Source organism: Saccopteryx leptura, unplaced genomic scaffold, assembly GCF_036850995.1.
Source record: "Saccopteryx leptura isolate mSacLep1 unplaced genomic scaffold, mSacLep1_pri_phased_curated manual_scaffold_74, whole genome shotgun sequence".
Taxonomy (NCBI): Eukaryota; Metazoa; Chordata; class Mammalia; order Chiroptera; family Emballonuridae; genus Saccopteryx; species Saccopteryx leptura.
In genome coordinates, this window is record NW_027095756.1 from 92,507 (window position 1) to 108,862 (window position 16,356).

At 40.7% G+C, this 16,356-nt stretch overlaps 2 pseudogenes; both read left to right on the forward strand.

Annotated features, from left to right (window-relative positions):
* The first annotated feature begins 367 nt into the window (after positions 1 to 367).
* Positions 368 to 10,203, forward strand: LOC136387094 (histone-lysine N-methyltransferase PRDM9-like; annotated as a pseudogene).
* Positions 10,204 to 14,351: 4,148 nt separating this feature from the next.
* On the forward strand, positions 14,352 to 15,232 carry LOC136387095 (histone-lysine N-methyltransferase PRDM9-like; annotated as a pseudogene).
* Positions 15,233 to 16,356: the final 1,124 nt, after the last annotated feature.

Genomic DNA, 16,356 nt, shown 5'->3' on the forward strand with positions numbered 1-16,356 from the left:
ACGTGGCTGCGTCTTCCCTGGCAACCGACGTCTTCAGGGACATCTGCGCCTACTTCTCCCAGGAGGGGTGGCCGCCATGGGCGACTGGGAGAAGGCGCGCAGCCCCAACGTGGAGAGAAACCAGGACCCGCTGCTGCGAACAGGTGGCGAGGTGTGGGAACCCGCGCTAAAACCGGTGGGAACCATGGGCGGCACCCGCGGGCGGCACACTGGCCAGCCTATGTCAGGGCTGCTCCTTCAAGCGCTTCACTTTGGGGACAACAATTTTGTTTCTCCCAGGCCTCAGAGACCCTCAGACCGCTTCCATGATTCACTGCCGGCAGGCCACCAGACCCGCGGAGGAGGACACTGAGGACTCGCATGAAGAATGGACTTGGAGGCAGCGAGGTGAGGGGCCACAGGCATGGTGCTGCCCTTTAGAAAGTGACCCAGGGTCAGGTCCCCTCCTCTTAGCGGCTAACAAGGGACAGAGCTTGCATTTAGCAAAGGAGCGAGATGCAAACAGTATATTGTGCAATAAGGGGCGATTTGCTACACTGCCTCCATGTGTAAGTAATTGCACATATTTATAGATGTGTTTATGAGCAGGAATGGTATAAAAGTATAAAAGCACGTAAGAAATAATTCATTAAGAACACTTGTCATCACAAGAGGAGGAGGAAGGTCTGGCCAATGAGTAGTGCTCCAGGACAGGGCTGTCTAGGTAGTGCCGGCCACATTGCAGACAAGGAAGAATTAATCATGGTGATTTAGGCAGCTGGGGTTGTGGGCCAGGGTAGGGATCATTGTATCAGACCCTATGTCAGCCATCTCTTCAGTGTGTCTGGTTTCATGAGGGTGTGGTCAGTAATGTACTTCCGCTTTCATGTGTGTAGCATTTAAACAGCTGAAGACCAGATATGATCTCTAACTTGACCCAAATTGTTTCTGTGGTCCAAGGAACTGAGGCTGTGTTCCCAAGGCTGTTTGGTGCTGACCAGACTCTGATGATTAAGGAAGGGCAAGGATGGCCAAATATGTAAGGGTGGAAGAATAAGAAGGAAAAGAGGCAAGATGGTCATTGTACCATTAGACTGGACGAGGTCACTCTGAAACAAGAAGACATAAAGGAGCCCTGGCCAAGTTGCTTAATTCAAGAGAGAGTTGTCCCCATACACTAAGGTTGTGGGTTTGATGTCCAGTCAAGACCCATATAAGAATCAACCATTGAAGCCTGACCAGGTGGTAGCACAAAGCATAGAGCATCAACCTGTGACAATGAGGACCCAGGTTCCAAACACCAAGGTTGCCGGCTTGACTGAGGGGTTGCTAGCTTGATCATGGGGTCATGCATGTAACTCCATGGTCACTGGTTTAAGCCCAAGGTTGCTGGTTTGAGCAAGAAGTCACTGACTCAGCTAGAGTCCCCTGGTCAAGCACGTATGAGAAAGCAATCAATGAAGAACTAAGGTACCGCAGCTATAAGTTGATGCTTCTCATCCCTCTCCCTTCCTGTCTCTCTAGCTAAAAAAAAAAAAGAAAAGAAAAAAGAAATAACAATCAACTACTAAATGCAAAAATGAGTGGAACAACAAATCAATGTTTCTCTCTCATACTCTTCCCTCCTCTCTCTCTTAAATCAATAAAAAGAATTTTATTGATTTTAGAGAGAGGTGTGAGAAAGAGAGAAGGGGGAGGCAGACAGGAACAGGAAGTGCCAAATTTTTGTAGTTGCATCATGTATGTGTCTTGACCAGGCAAGCCTTGGGTTATGAATTGTTGACCTCATTAATTCAGGTTACTGCTTTATCCACTGTGCGACCACAGGTCAGGCAAATTTTTTAAGATTTTTAAAAAGAGAAGACAGAAAGGAAGAAAGTGTAATGTTAAAGAAATGGACTTTTTGTCTAGTTAAGTGACCTTTATTATGTTTTTGACGTAAACGGCCACTTCTATGTGTCTTCCTTGGTTCCTTTTATCAATGTTCATAATTTTTCAAGTACAAGTATTTAACATCCTTGGTTAAATTTACTCCTAGGTACTTAATTTTTTTGGTTAATATAGTGAAGGTGATTATTTCCTTAATTTCTCTTTCTGACAGTTAATTGTGTATAATAATACCTCTGATTTCTATTTATTAATTTTATATCCTGCCAACTTGCTGAATTTGTTTATTAGGTCCAGTTATTTTTTGACGAAGACTTTAGGGTTTTCTATATACAGTATCATATCATCTACTAATAATGATAGTGTTACTTCTTCTTTTCCAATTTGGATGCTTTCTATTTCTTCTTGTCTGATTGCTGTAGCTAAGACTTCCAGTACTGTGTTGAATAAGAGTGGTGAAAAGGGGCACCCCTGCCTTGTTTCTGTTTTATGGGAATTGCTTTTAATTTTTGTCCATTAATTATAATGTTGGCTATGGGTTTGTCATGTTGAGGTATGTTTCCTGTATTTCCACTTTGCTAAGAGTTTTGATCATAAATCAGTGCTGGATTTTTTTAAATGTCTTATTGTGCTGATTATGATTTCTATTGAAGTTATGATTTTAACAAATTTATTTTTATTTTTTTATTTATTCATTTTTTTATAGAGGAGAGGGGAGACAGAGAGAGAGAGAGAGAGGAGAGACAGAGAGAGAGAAGTCGGGGAGGAGTTGGAAGCATCAACTCCCATATGTGCCTTGACCAGGCAAGCCCAGGGTTTCAAACCAGTGACCTCAGCATTTCCAGGTTGACACTTTATCCACTGTGCCACCACAGGTCAGGCTCAGTGCTGGATTTTATCAAATACATTTTCTGCATTTGTTGAAATTATCGTGTGGTTTTTCTCCTTCATTTTTTTTATGTGGTGCATCACATTAATTGATTTAAGAATGTTGTACCATCCTTGCCTCCCCAGAATAAATCCCACTTGATTATGTTGTATGACTTTTTTCAGTATTGCTGGATCCAGTTTGCTAATATTTTTTTGAAAATTTTAGCATCTAATTTCATCAGAGTTATTGACCTATAATTTTCTTTCTTTGTGTTGTCTTTGCCTGGTTTTGTAATCAGAATTATGCTCACCTCATAAAAAAACTTGGAAGTGTTCCTTCTTCCTGAATTTTTGAAATAGCTTAAGAAAAATAGGAGTTAGTTCTTCTTTTAATATTTGGTATAATTTACATGGGAAGCCATCGGGCCCAGGAGTTTGTTTTTGGGGAGCTTTTTGTAGCAGTTTTAATCTTTTTTGTTGTAATTGGTCTCTTTAGGTTTTTTGATTCTTCTGTATAGATTTTTGGAAGATTATATGTTTCAAGTAATTTGTCCATTTCACCTAGGTTGTTTAATATTTTGGCATACAGTTCTTCATAATATTTTCTTACAATATTTTTTATTTCTGTTGTGTTGGTTATTTCTCCTCTCTCATTTCTCATTTATTTGAGTGCCCTCTTTTTTTTTCTTTTTTTTTTAAAACAGAGACAGAGAGTCAAAAAGAGGTATAGACAGGGACAGACAGACAGGAATAGAGAGATGAGAAGTTTCAATCATTAGTTTTTTGTTGCACATCACAACACCCTAGTTGTTTATTAATTGCTTTTTCATATGAGCCTTGACTGTGGGTCTTCAGCAGACTGAGTAACCCCTTGCTTGAGCCAGCAACCTTGGGTTGAAGCTGGTGAGCTTCTGCTCAAACAAGATGAGTCCGCGCTCAAGGTGGTGACCTTGGTGTCTTGAAACTTGGTCCTCTGCATCCTACTTCGACTCTTTATCCACTGCGCCACTGCCTGGTCAGGCTCTTTTCTTTTCTTTCTGAGTCTTGTTAAAGGTTCATCGATATTGTTTACCCTTTCAAAGAATCAGTTCTTGGTTTCATTGGTCCTCCGTATTGTTTCTTTAGCTTCTATGTCATTTATTTCTGCTCTGATCATTATTATTTTCTATTGTACTACCTCTGGGCCTTACTTGCTGTTTATTTTCTAGTTCTTTTAGATGAAGGGTTAGGTTGTTTCTTTGAGCTATTTCAAGATTCTTAAAGAATGCCTGAAGTGCTATGAACTTCCCTCTTAGGACTGCTTTTGCTGTGTCCCATAAATTTTGAATTGTTTGCTCATTATCATTTGTTTCTAGGAATTTTTTTATTTCTTCTTTGATTTCATTGTTAACCCATTCGTTATTTAATAACATGCTATTTAGTTTCCATGTGTATGAGTATTTTTCAGTTTTTCTGCTGTGGTTGATTTCTAGTTTCATGCCATTTTGGTCAGAGAAAATGGTTGATATGATTTCAATCTTCTTAAATTTGTTGAGACTGCTTTTGTGTCCTAACATGTGGTCTCTCTTTGAGAATATACCATGAGCATTTGAAAAGAATGTATATTATGCTTCCTTAGGGTGAAAGGTTCTAAAGATATCTATTAAATCAAGTTGATCTAGTGTGTCTTTTAAGTCTGCTCTTTCTTTGTTAATTTTCTTTCTTAAGGATCTATCTAGTGATGTTAGTGGGGTATTTAAATCTCCTACTACTATAGCATTGCTGTTGATCTCACCCTTTATATCCATCAAAGTTTGTTTTATATATTTAGGTGCTCCTATAATTAGGTGCATAGATATTTATGATCATTATATCTTTCTGTTGGATTGCTCTCTTTATCATTATGTAGTGACATTTTTTATCTCCCACTATATTCTTTGTTTTAAAGTTCATTTTGTCTGATATAAGTATTGCTACCCCAGCTTTAATTTTATTTCCATTTGCATAAAATATTTTTCCATCCTTTTACATTCAGTCTATGTGCATCTTGTGTTTTAAGGTGTGCCTCTGGTAGACAGAATATGTACAGGTCCTGTTTTTTTATCCAAGCAGCTACCCTATGTCTTTTGATTGGATCATTTAATCCATTTACATTTAAGGTTATTATTGATATATAGTTGTTTATTGCCATTTTATTCTTTAAAGTTGTATTCCTATTTTGCTATATTCTTTACCCACTTTGATCTGTTTAAAACAGACCCATTAACATTTTCTGCAGCTTTGGTTTGGTGTAATAAAATTCTTGAGTTTTTTTTTTTTTTTTTGGTCTGGGAATCTTTTTATTTCTCCTTCAATTTTAAATGATAGCCTTGCTGGATAAAGTAGTCTTGGTTGTAGTTTTTTGTTCTGTATTACTTTGAATATTTCTTGCCCTTTTCTTCTGGCCTCAAATGTTTCTGTTAAGAAGTCAAGTGTCATCCTTATAGGGGCTCCTTTGCAGGTGATAGCCTTCTTTTCTCGAGCAGCTTTTAATATTTACTCTTTATCGCTTAACTTTGGTATTTTAATTATGATGTGTCTTGGTGTATGTCTTTTTGGGTTTCTCTTTAAAGGAGTTCTTTTTGCTTCTTGACCTTGTGAGATTTTTTCTTGCATCAATTTAGGGAGGTTTTCAGCTATGACTTGATTGAATAAAGTTTCTATCCATTGTACATTCTCTTCTTCTTCAGGCACGCCTATGATGCGAATGTTATTTCTCTTCATGTTGTCACAGAGCTCTCTTAGAGTTTCCTCAGACTTTTGAGTCTCTTTTCTTTTTTCTGTTCTGCTTCTATGCATTTGTTCATCTTGTCCTTCAACTCGCTGATTCAATCTTCAGCTTCATTCATCCTGGTTTTAATTCCTTCTATTATGGTCTTCATTTCTGATATTGTTTTTGTCACCTCTGACTTATTCTTTTTTTATATTTCAATGTCCTTTTTTTTTTTTAATTTTATTTATTCATTTTAGAGAGGAGAGACAGAGAGGAGAGAGAGACAGAGAGAGAGAAGGGAGGAGGAGCAGGAAGCATCAACTCCCATATGTGGTTTGACCAGGCAAGCCCAGGGTTTTGAACCGGTGACCTCAGCATTTCCAGGTCTATGCTTTATCCACTGCCCCACCACAGGTCAGGCATCAATGTCCTTTTTTATACTTGCTATCTCTTTATTTAGGTGTTCATAATGACCATCCATTGTTGTTCTAAGATCCCTAAGCATCCTAACAGTTATTTTTCTAAGCTCTGCATCTGCCAGTTTGTTTATTTCTATATCACTCAGTTTCTTTTTTGGAGATTCCTCTTGTGGTTTCATTTGCATTGCACTTCTCTGTCTTCTCATTATGTCTGTGTGTTTGGGTGTGTTGTTTGTAGGGCTGATTGAGTCTAGGTTTTGTGTTGTCTGCCTCCAATTTTCATTTGTGTTATTTCTAGGTCTTCTTGGGTTGTTATTAGCTCCTTTGAGGTCTTGATTTATTTAAGTTCTTCTCAGGTGTAGTCTTGTTTACTGATCTCAGCAGGGGGCTTATTTGAAATTGTATCTAGGAATGTAGTGGGTGTAACCTGAGGCACTGAAGGCCTGATCTGCCAGTTAATATCTCTGGTGGCAGGTAGTTTTTTCTGCTTCATTAGTGAGCGTTTTATCTTAGATCTCCATGGAGACCTGAGTTACTGCCCCTCCTTTCCACTTCTTGTTTTCAGCTCTGTCTTCTTGCACTAATTGGGGATGGAGAGATAACTTGAGATGGCTGACCTGGAACCACTTGTCTTGTATTATGTGGAAGGATCAACCCTTCACCCAGCTATGACTGCCTCCCGCACTGGATGAGTCAGCTTCTCAGGTTCTCCCATGCATTCCTTTTCCCCTCACCATCTGTCTCTGTATCTCTCCCCTTTTCTTTTGGAAGATAAGCCAGCCCTTTCAACACACTTTGTTCCCAGGACCACAGGCAAATGGCTCTTGGTGATATTTACTACTCTTTTCCTTGGAATGAGAGGCCTTCTGGGCTCTCAGCCTCACAACCACTTTGTTCCTTTTAGCAAGAGAGATTCACCTCTCCCTGGCTCTCCCTACCAGGCTCAATGTGGCTTCTCCTTTACTCCTTGGTTTTTGAGAGCTGTTCTTGTAGCCCACCATTGGTTTTTTACACTGATTTTTCCTCAATTAATTTGTAATTCAGTTTGGTGGTGTGAGCTGGGAGTCTGTGCATCTGCCTACTCCGTTGCCATTTTCAGGTCTCTCTAGGACAAATATTTCTTAACAAGCCAATGATTTCCTAAGCCCTATTGATACTGTTTGTTTTTTAACTGCTCCTGCCATTTCCCCATGCACCAGGTGAAGTAAGAAACTGCCAAACACCAATAAGCAAAAAATATGATAGCCTTTTAACACAGCACTAACCATAAACTTTTATGATAAAAAATTTAAGTTATTTTAAGTGAGAGAAATGGAGATAGACAGATTGTGTCATGTACCCCAACTAGGATCCACCCAGCAAACCCAGTCTGAGGTCCAAGCTCAGAGTAGCTGATTTGTCCTCAGCACCTGAAGTCAAGAATTGAACCAACTGAACTACTGAACTGATGATCAAACCAATCAAGCCACTGGCTGTGAGAGGGGAAGAGAGAGAGAAGGAAAAGATGTAGGGGAAAAGAAGCAGATAGTCGCTTTTCATGTGTGCCCTGACTGGGGTTTGAACCTGGGACGTCTACATGCTGGGCCAACACTATTCACTGGGAAAACTGGCATGGGTCTGTTTTCTGAGGGCCACCTTTGCCTAGAATATAGGGTAAGAGCAGAGGTCCAATAGATGCCCAGAAGCCTGGAATGCAGTGCTGTGATCTGAGATGAGATGCTCGAAACCTTCCTGAGGTGGGATGATGATGCTGCTCTCGGCTATAGGGTGGCTTATTCTTTAAGATTTGCTCTGTTAATTTTTGGAGAATACACTTCAGTGGAAATCATCTCAGAGATTACTTTATCTCCAATAGAGAGAGGATTATGGATTAGCTGGAGAGGGATGAGAGTCAGGCATGTAAGAATTATGATTGGGGACCCTGGCTGCTTAGCTCAGCTGGTTAGAACTCCAACCTATAATACCAATGTTGAGCCTGGGTCAGGGCACATACAAGAAATGACAAATGATGCCTGTTTAGGTAGAACAATGAATAAATGCCTCTCTCTCTTTTTTTCTTCTTTTCTCTTCTCTTCTTCCTATTATTCTTCACCTTCTTCCTCTTCTTTTTGTCCTCAAAAATCAGTCAATTTTTAAAAAATATGGTTGGTGAAATATTTTGAAAAGTACTCCCCATTGTATATAAAATGGGCTGACACTGAATAAAATCAACTATGAATATTTTATGTGAATCTTGAGGAAGGACATATTTTTGGTTTATCATCTGTTGGAAACTATGATGGAAGCAATTCCTAGTAGGGGCCAATGGTCTTTATAAACAACTGTGTTAAAAGCTACATGTATATAAGAAACATCAGCATTGTTACACCCCTACAAGGAGTGAAGCAGCCCCTAATGCTAGTTGACAGTCCCTCATCTGGAAACGCATAGAAAGTACCCTTGATATTGACTTTGTGGATTTCTAAAGAAGATATTGTACATAAAAATTAAAAGAGACTGTAAAAACACACTTTGTGGCAGACAGATATTACACTGTCAACCCTATAAGAATGACTCGTGGGACATGTCTTAACAAAACATATGACCCAGGCAGAATTCTCAACATCTGTCTTGACCAAAATTTTTTTTCGAGCAGAACCCCAGCCAGAGATACAACCATGTTATTTCTTCTCTCTGGCCTTCTCCAGTCAGAAATTTCTCACCCAACATGTGGGACACAATCACCCCTCTGATATTCTCCCTAGAACATCTACAAAAATACACCTGCAATCAAAGGATCCCTACCCAGAGGATCCAAATCATCAGCAGCAACATACTGATATACACAACAGGGATGTCAAAGCTGAAGGTCGAAAGGTCAAAGGAAAGTCCAAACATTTGATTAAAAGGAGGAGCCAAAGGAGTATTTCAAGGGCCTTTTTGAAACCTCCCAAAGGACACATGGGAAGCTCTAGTGATCAAGAGAGAATGATACAGGAAGCACCTAGCAGAGGCCAGAATGTGAATTCAGTGGACACAGAAAAACTTTCTATGATATTAGTAATGTCTAGAAATGAATCTATCAAGAATGGAGAGTGTCCACAAGGCTTTGATAATGGGTCACATCTCAAAAACCAGAGAACACACTAATGGGAGAAGAACTATGTTTGCAGAAAGTGTGAGTAAGGCTTTACACGAAAGTCAGATCTCCTAAAACACCAGAGGATACACTCAGGGGAGAAGCCCTATGTCTGCAGGGAGTGTGAGTGAGGATTTTCAGAGAAGTCAACTCTCCTCAAACACCAGAGAACACACTCAGTAGAGAAACACTATGTTTGCAGGGAGTGTGAGTGAGCCTTTTCACTGAAATCAACTCTCCTCAAACACCAGAGAACACACTCAGGGGAGAAGCCCTATGTCTGCAGGGAGTGTGAGTGATGCTTTTTACTGAAATCAACTCTCCTCAAACACCAGAGAACACACTCAGGGGAGAAGCACTATGTTTGCAGGGAGTGTGAGAGAGGATTTTCATAGAAGTCAACTTTCCTAAGACACCAAAGAACACACTCAGGTGAGAAGCCATATGTTTTCCAAAAGTGTGAGTGAGGCTTTTCACTAAAATCAACTCCTATTACACACCAGAAAGCCCTATGTTTGCAGGGAGTGTGATTGAGGCTTTTCACTGAAATCAACTCTCCTCACACATCAGAGAACACACTCAGGGGAGAAGCCCTATGTTTGCAGGGAGTGTGAGCGAGGCTTTTCACAGAAGTCAAGTCTCCTCACATACCAGAGAACACACTCAGGGGAGAAGCCCCATGTTTGCAGGGAGTGTGAACCAGGCTTACACGAAAGTCTGGTCTCCTAATACACCAGAGGACACACTCAGGGGAGAAACTCTATGTTTTCAGGGAATGTGATTGAGGCTTTACAGAAAAGTCACATCTCTTCACACATCAGAGGACACTCTGAAGGGAGAAGCCCTATGTTTGCAGGGAGTGTAAGCGAGGGTTTTCAAAGAAGTCAACTCTCCTAAGACAGCAGAGAATACACTCGGGAAAAGCCATATGTTTTCAGGGAATGTCATCGAGGCTTTTCACAGAAGTCACATCTCCTCAGACACCAGAGAGCACACCCAGGCAGAAGCCCTATATTTTCAGGGAGTGTGAACAAGGCTTTACACAAAAGTCAGATCTCCTAATACACCAGAGGACATACTCAAGGAGAAACACTATGTTTTCTAGGTGTGTGGGTGAGGCTTTACACAAGTCACATCTGTTCACACACTAGAGGACACACTCAAGGGAGAAGCCCTCTGTTTGCAAGGAGAGTGAGTGAGTCATTAGCATTTAATTGCATCTCCACAGCCATAGCTGTTATACAGGTCATATCCCAGCTTTGAGGGGATTTCATAGAAAGTTTACTGACCCCTTACCCTCCTAATATTGTAATTAGTACAGAAGTAACTGGTTAAACAACTTCTTCACTTTCATAACAAGAGATGATATCGACAAAAAGTTCCTCAAGTGATATGGGAATGTCAACATAAATATCCCCTTGGTCTTTTACCTCCTGTTCTAATAAATCTTATTTCCATAAAACTATAATGCCCACATAACTCATTCTTCCCCTCCTCATCCCTGAAAGCAGAGAGTTCCCACAGGGCCACAGAAAACTTACACTGTTAGGCACAGAAACTCAACCCCTAAAATGTGGAAATCTGGAGTCAGTTTACATAGGTTACTGCCCAGGGAGAGGGATTTGAGACAGACTCACCAGGGAAAAGGATTTCATTGACTCCTGGAAAGTGGGGCCTCCTCTCCTAGTAGGCTCACCACCCTCCTCCCTTGGCTTTTTTTGGCTCCTTTCCTGGTTTTCTCTGACCTCTCATCTCAGTGGTGAAAACCAGGAAGGAGTATGAGCATGTTCATGTCCCTGTGCCTGGCTCAGACTGGGCAGCTAGTCTCCCTCTCTTCTCACTGTTTCTTTAGGTTGAGAATCTCATAGTGTATACCACATGGGTCCTAGATCATTGCATAGTGGGTTTGAATCTCAGCTCTGCCTTCACCAGCTTTGCGACCAAAGGCAAGATTCTCAACTTCAACACAGAAAGGCAATTTAGGGAAATCAGAAAACAACTCAACGATCACAAAGAATATATTACCAAGGAAATTGAAACTATAAAAACAAATCAAACAGAAATGAAAAACTCAATTCACGAACTGAAAAATGAAATAACAAGCTTAGCTAATAGAACAGACATTTTGCTTGATATTAGTATTGCTACCCCAATTTTTTTTTCATTTCCATTTGCATAAAATATTTTTTTTATCTTTTTACCTTCAGTCTATGTGCATCTTTTGTTTTAAGGTGTGTCTCTGTAGACAGCATATGTACGGGTCCTGTTTTCTTATCCATGCAGCTATCCTATGTCTTTTGATTGAATCATTTAATCCTTCTACATTTAAGGTTATTATTGCTATGTAGTTGTTTATTGCCATTTTATTCTTTAAAGCTGTATTCCTCTTTTGCTATATTCTTTTACCACTTTGATTTGTTTACAATAGACCCCTTAACATTTCCTGCAGCACTGGTTTGGTTGTAATAAATTCCTTGAGGTTTTTTTTTGTTTGTTTGTTTTCTTTTTTGGTCTGGGAAGCTTTTTATTTCTTCTTCAATTTTAAATGATAGTCTTGTTGGATAAAGTAGTGGTTGTAGTCTCTTGTTCTGCATTACTTTGAATATTTCTTGCCATTCCCTTCTGGCCTCAAATATTTCTGTTGAGAAGTTGGATGTCATTCTTATGGGGGCTCCCTTGTAGATTATAGTCTTTTTTTTCTGGCAGCTTTTAATATTTTCTCTTTATCTCTTAGCTTTGGTATTTTAATAATGATGTCTCTTGGTGTAGGTCTTTTGGGGTTTCTCTTTATTGGAGTTCTCTGTGGTTCTTGAACTTGTGAAATTTTTCCTTGCGTCAATTTAGGGAAATTTTCAGCTATGACTTTGTTGAATACAGTTTCTATCCCTTGTTCTTTCTCTTCTTCTTTATGAACCCCTATAATGCGGATTTTATTTCTCTTCATGTTATCACAGAGCTCTCTTAGAGTTACCTCAGACTTCTTGAGTTTCTTTTTCTGCTCTGCTTTTATGTCTTTATTTATCATGTTTTCTAACTTGCTGTTTGTTCACTGCTCCTGCCATTCCCCAGGCACCAGGTGAAATAAAAAACTGCCATTAACCAATAAGCAAGGAACATGATAGTCCTTTAACACAGCACTAACATTAATTTTATATGATGATAGAAAACATTTAAAATTTTTAATTTTTTTAAGTAAGAGGAAGAAAGATAGATTTCTTAATGTGCCCCAACCAGGATCCACCCAGCAACCCAAGTCTGAGGTCCATGCTCAGACTAGCTGTGTTATCCGCAGCACTTGAGTTCAACAATTGAACCAACTAAACTATCAAGCTGGTGATTGAACCAATCAAGCAACTGGCTGGGAGGAGGGGGAGAGAGAAGGGGAAGATGAAGGGGAAGAGAAGCAGATAGTCACTTTTCATTTTTGCCCTGACTAGATTTTGAACCTGGGATGTCCACATGCTGGGTAAACACTCTATCCACTGGGAAAACTAGCATGGGCCTGTTTTTTGAGGGCCACCTCTGTCTAGCATATAGAGTAACAGCAGAGGTCGAATAGATGCCCAGAAGCCTGGAATGCAGTGCTGTGATCTGAGCTGAGATACTGGAAACCTTCCTGAGTGAGGTGGGATGATTCTGCTGTTCTTGGCTATAGGGTGGCTTATTTTTTAAGTTTTGCTTTGTTAATTTTCAGAGAATACAGTTCAGTTTGAATCCTCTCAGAGATTACTTTATCTCCAAGTGAGAAAGGATTATGAATTAGCTGGAGAGAGATTGAAGTCAGGCATGTAAGAAGTATGATTAGGGGACCTGGCTGGTTAGCTCAGTTGGTTAGAGCTCCAACCTGTAACACCAAGGTTGAGCCCAGGTCACGGCACATACAAGAAATGACCAATGACTGCATGTCTAGGTAGAACAATAAATAAATGCCTGTCTTTCTCTTCTTTTGTTTTTTTTTTCTTCTCCTCTTCTTTTTATTATTCTTCTTCTTCATCTTCCTCTTTTTGTCCTCAAAAAGCAATCAATTTTTAAAAAGTGTGGCTAGGAAATTTTTTTTTTTGCATTTTTCTGAAGCTGGAATCAGGGAGAGACAGTCAGACAGACTCCCGCATGCACCCGACCGGGATCCACCCGGCACGCTCACCAGGTGCGATGCTCTGCCCATCAGGGGGCAATGCTCTGCCCATCCTGGGTGTTGCCATGTTGCAACCAGAGCCACTCTAGCACCTGAGGCAGAGGCCACAGAGCCATCCCCAGTGCCTGGGCCATCTTTGCTCCAATGGAGCCTTGGCTGTGGGAGGGAAAGACAGAGACAGAGAGGAAGGCACAGCGGAGAGGTGGAGAAGCAAATGGGTGTTTCTCCTGTGTGCCCTGGCTGGGAATTGAACCCAGGTCCTCCGCACGCTAGGCTGATGCTCTACCGCTGAGCCAACCAGCCAGGGCTAGGAAAATATTTTGAAAAAAACTTTCCATTGTATATAAAATGGGTTGATACTGAATAAAATCAAGTATGAATATTTGATGTGAAGCTTGAGGAAAAACATATTGTCAGTTTATCAGCTGTCGGAAACAATGATGGAAGCAATTTCTAGTTGGGGTCAGTGGTCTCTATAAAGAACTGTGCTAAAAGCTACATGTATAAAGGAAAGGTCAGCATTGTTCCACTCATAGAAGGGGTGAAACAACTCCTGATGCTACTTGACAGTCCCTCATCTGGCAATGCATAGAAAGGACCCTTGATATTGGCTTTCTGAATTTCTAAAAAAGATATAGTACATAAACATAAAAAGAGAAAACAGACTGTAAAAAAACACTTTGTGGGAGACAGAGATTATATTGTTAACTTTATAATAATGACTCGTGGGACAGGTCTAAACAAAACATATGACCCAGGCAGCCTTATAAACATCTGTCCTGACCAAAATTTTCTCTATCAGCAGAATCACAGCCAGAAATACACCCATGTTCTTCCTTCTCTCTGGCCTTCTCCAGTCAGAAATTTCTCAGTCAACATGTGGGATGCAATTACCCCTCTGATATTCTCCCAGGAACATCTATAAAAAAACACCTCCAATCAAAGGATCCCTACACAGAGGGTGAAAGTCAGCAGCAGCAACATACTGATACACACAATGAGGATGGCAAAGCTGAAGGTCAAAATGTCAAAGAGAAGTACAAACATTTGATTTAAAGAAACAGTCCAAAGAGGATTTCAAGGGCCTTTTCCAAACCTCCCAAAGGACACATGGGAAGCTCTAGTGAGCAAGAGAGAATGATATAGAAAGCACTGAGCAGAGGCCAGAATGGGAATTCAGTGGACACAGAAAAACTGTCTATGAGAGTAGTAATGTTGACAAATGAAGCTATCAAGTATGAAGAATGTTTGCAAGGCTTTGTTAATGGGTCACATTTCCTCAAAAACCAGAGAACACACTCAGAGGAGAAGCCCTCTGTTTGCAAGGAGTGTGAGCGATGCTATTCACAGGAGTTAAGTCTCTTCAGACATCAGAGGATACACTCAGGGGAGAAGCCGTATGTTTGCAGGGAGTGTGAGCGACACTTTAATGAAAAGTTGGATCTCATCGCACACCAGAGAACACATTCAGGGGAGAAGCCCTATGTTTGCAGGGAGTGTGGGCGAGGATTTTCAAAGAGGTCAACTCTCCTAAGGCACCAGAGAATACACTCAGGGGAGAAGCCCTATGTTTGCAGGGAGTGTAAACGAGGCTTTACATGAAAGTTAGTTCTCCTAATACACCAGAGGACACACTCAGGGGAGAAGCCCTATGTTTGCAGGGAGAGTAAGCAAGGATTTTCACAGAAGTCAAGTCTCTTCAGACATCAGAGGATACACTCAGGGGAGAAGCCCTATGTTTGCAGGAAGAGTGAGTGACGCTTTACACAAAAGCCAGATCTCATTACACACCAGAGAACACACTCAGGGGAGAAGCCCTATGTTTGCAGGGAGTGTGAGTGAGAATTTTTAAAGAAGTCAGCTCTCCTAAGGCAACAGAGAATACACTCAGGGGAGAAGCCCTATGTTTGCAGGGAGTGTGAATGAGGCTTTACACAAAAATCACATCTCATCATGCACCAGAGAACACATTCAGGGGAGAAGCCCTATGTTTGAAGGGAGTGAGAGAGAGGGTTTTACAGAAGTCAACTCTCCTTGGACAACAGAGGACACACTCAAGGGAGTAGCCCATTGTTTGCAAGGAGAGTGAGTGAATCATTAGCAATAAATTGTGTCTCCACATTCATAGCTCTTACACAGGTCATACACCAGCTCTGAGGGGACTTCATAGGAAGTTTACTGAACCCTTACCCTCATTAGATTGTAATTAGTACAGAATTAACTAGTTAAACAACTTCACTTTCATGACAAAAGATGAGCTGGACAAATAGTTTCTCTAGTAATTTGGGAATGTTAACACCCATATTCTCCTGGTCTCTCTCCTCCTGTTCTAATAAATCTTATCTTCATAAAACTATGATGCCCATATACCTCATTCTTTCAATCCCCATCACTGAAAGCAAAGAGTTCCCAGAGGGCCATAGAGAACTCACACTGTGAAGCACAGAAACTCAACCCCTAAATAACATATAAATCTGAAGACAATTTTCATAGGTTACTTCTCAGGGGGAGGGATTTGAGACAGACTCACCAGGGAAAGTGATTTCCTTCACTCCTGGGAAGTGGAGGCTTCTTTCCTAGTAGGCTCACCACCCTCCTCCCTTGGCTTTTCTGACCTCTGAAGTCTCTGGTGAAAACCAGGAAGAAATATGTGCATGTCTGTGTCCCCGGCTCAGGCTGGGCAGCTAATCTCCCTCACTCTCTCCTCACTGTTTCTTTAAGGTGGGAATCTCATGGTATACACCTCATGGACTCTAGATCATTCCATAGGGGGTTTCAATCTCAGCTCTGCCTTTACCAGCTTTGTGACCTAAGGCAAGATTCTCAACTTCTCTGTGATTGATTTTTAATCTATAAAATGGGAATGGTGCCTGACCAAGCAGTGGTGCAGTGCATAGAGCATTGGAATGGGATGGAAATGACCCAGGTTTAAAACACCAAGGTTGCTGGCATGAGCACAGGCTCACCAGCTTGAGTGCTGGGTTGCATACCTGAGCATTGAATCATAGACATGACCTATGGTCACTGTCTTGAAGTTCACTGTTGCTGTCATGAGCAAAAAGTCACTTGTTCTGCTTTAGTCTCCTGTTCAAGGCACATAAGAGAAAGCAATAAATGAAAAACTAAGATGCTCTAACAAAGAACTAATGTTTCTTATCTCATTTCCTTCCTGTTTGTCACTATCTGTCCCTTTCTTCATCTCTCTAAAATAAAAATT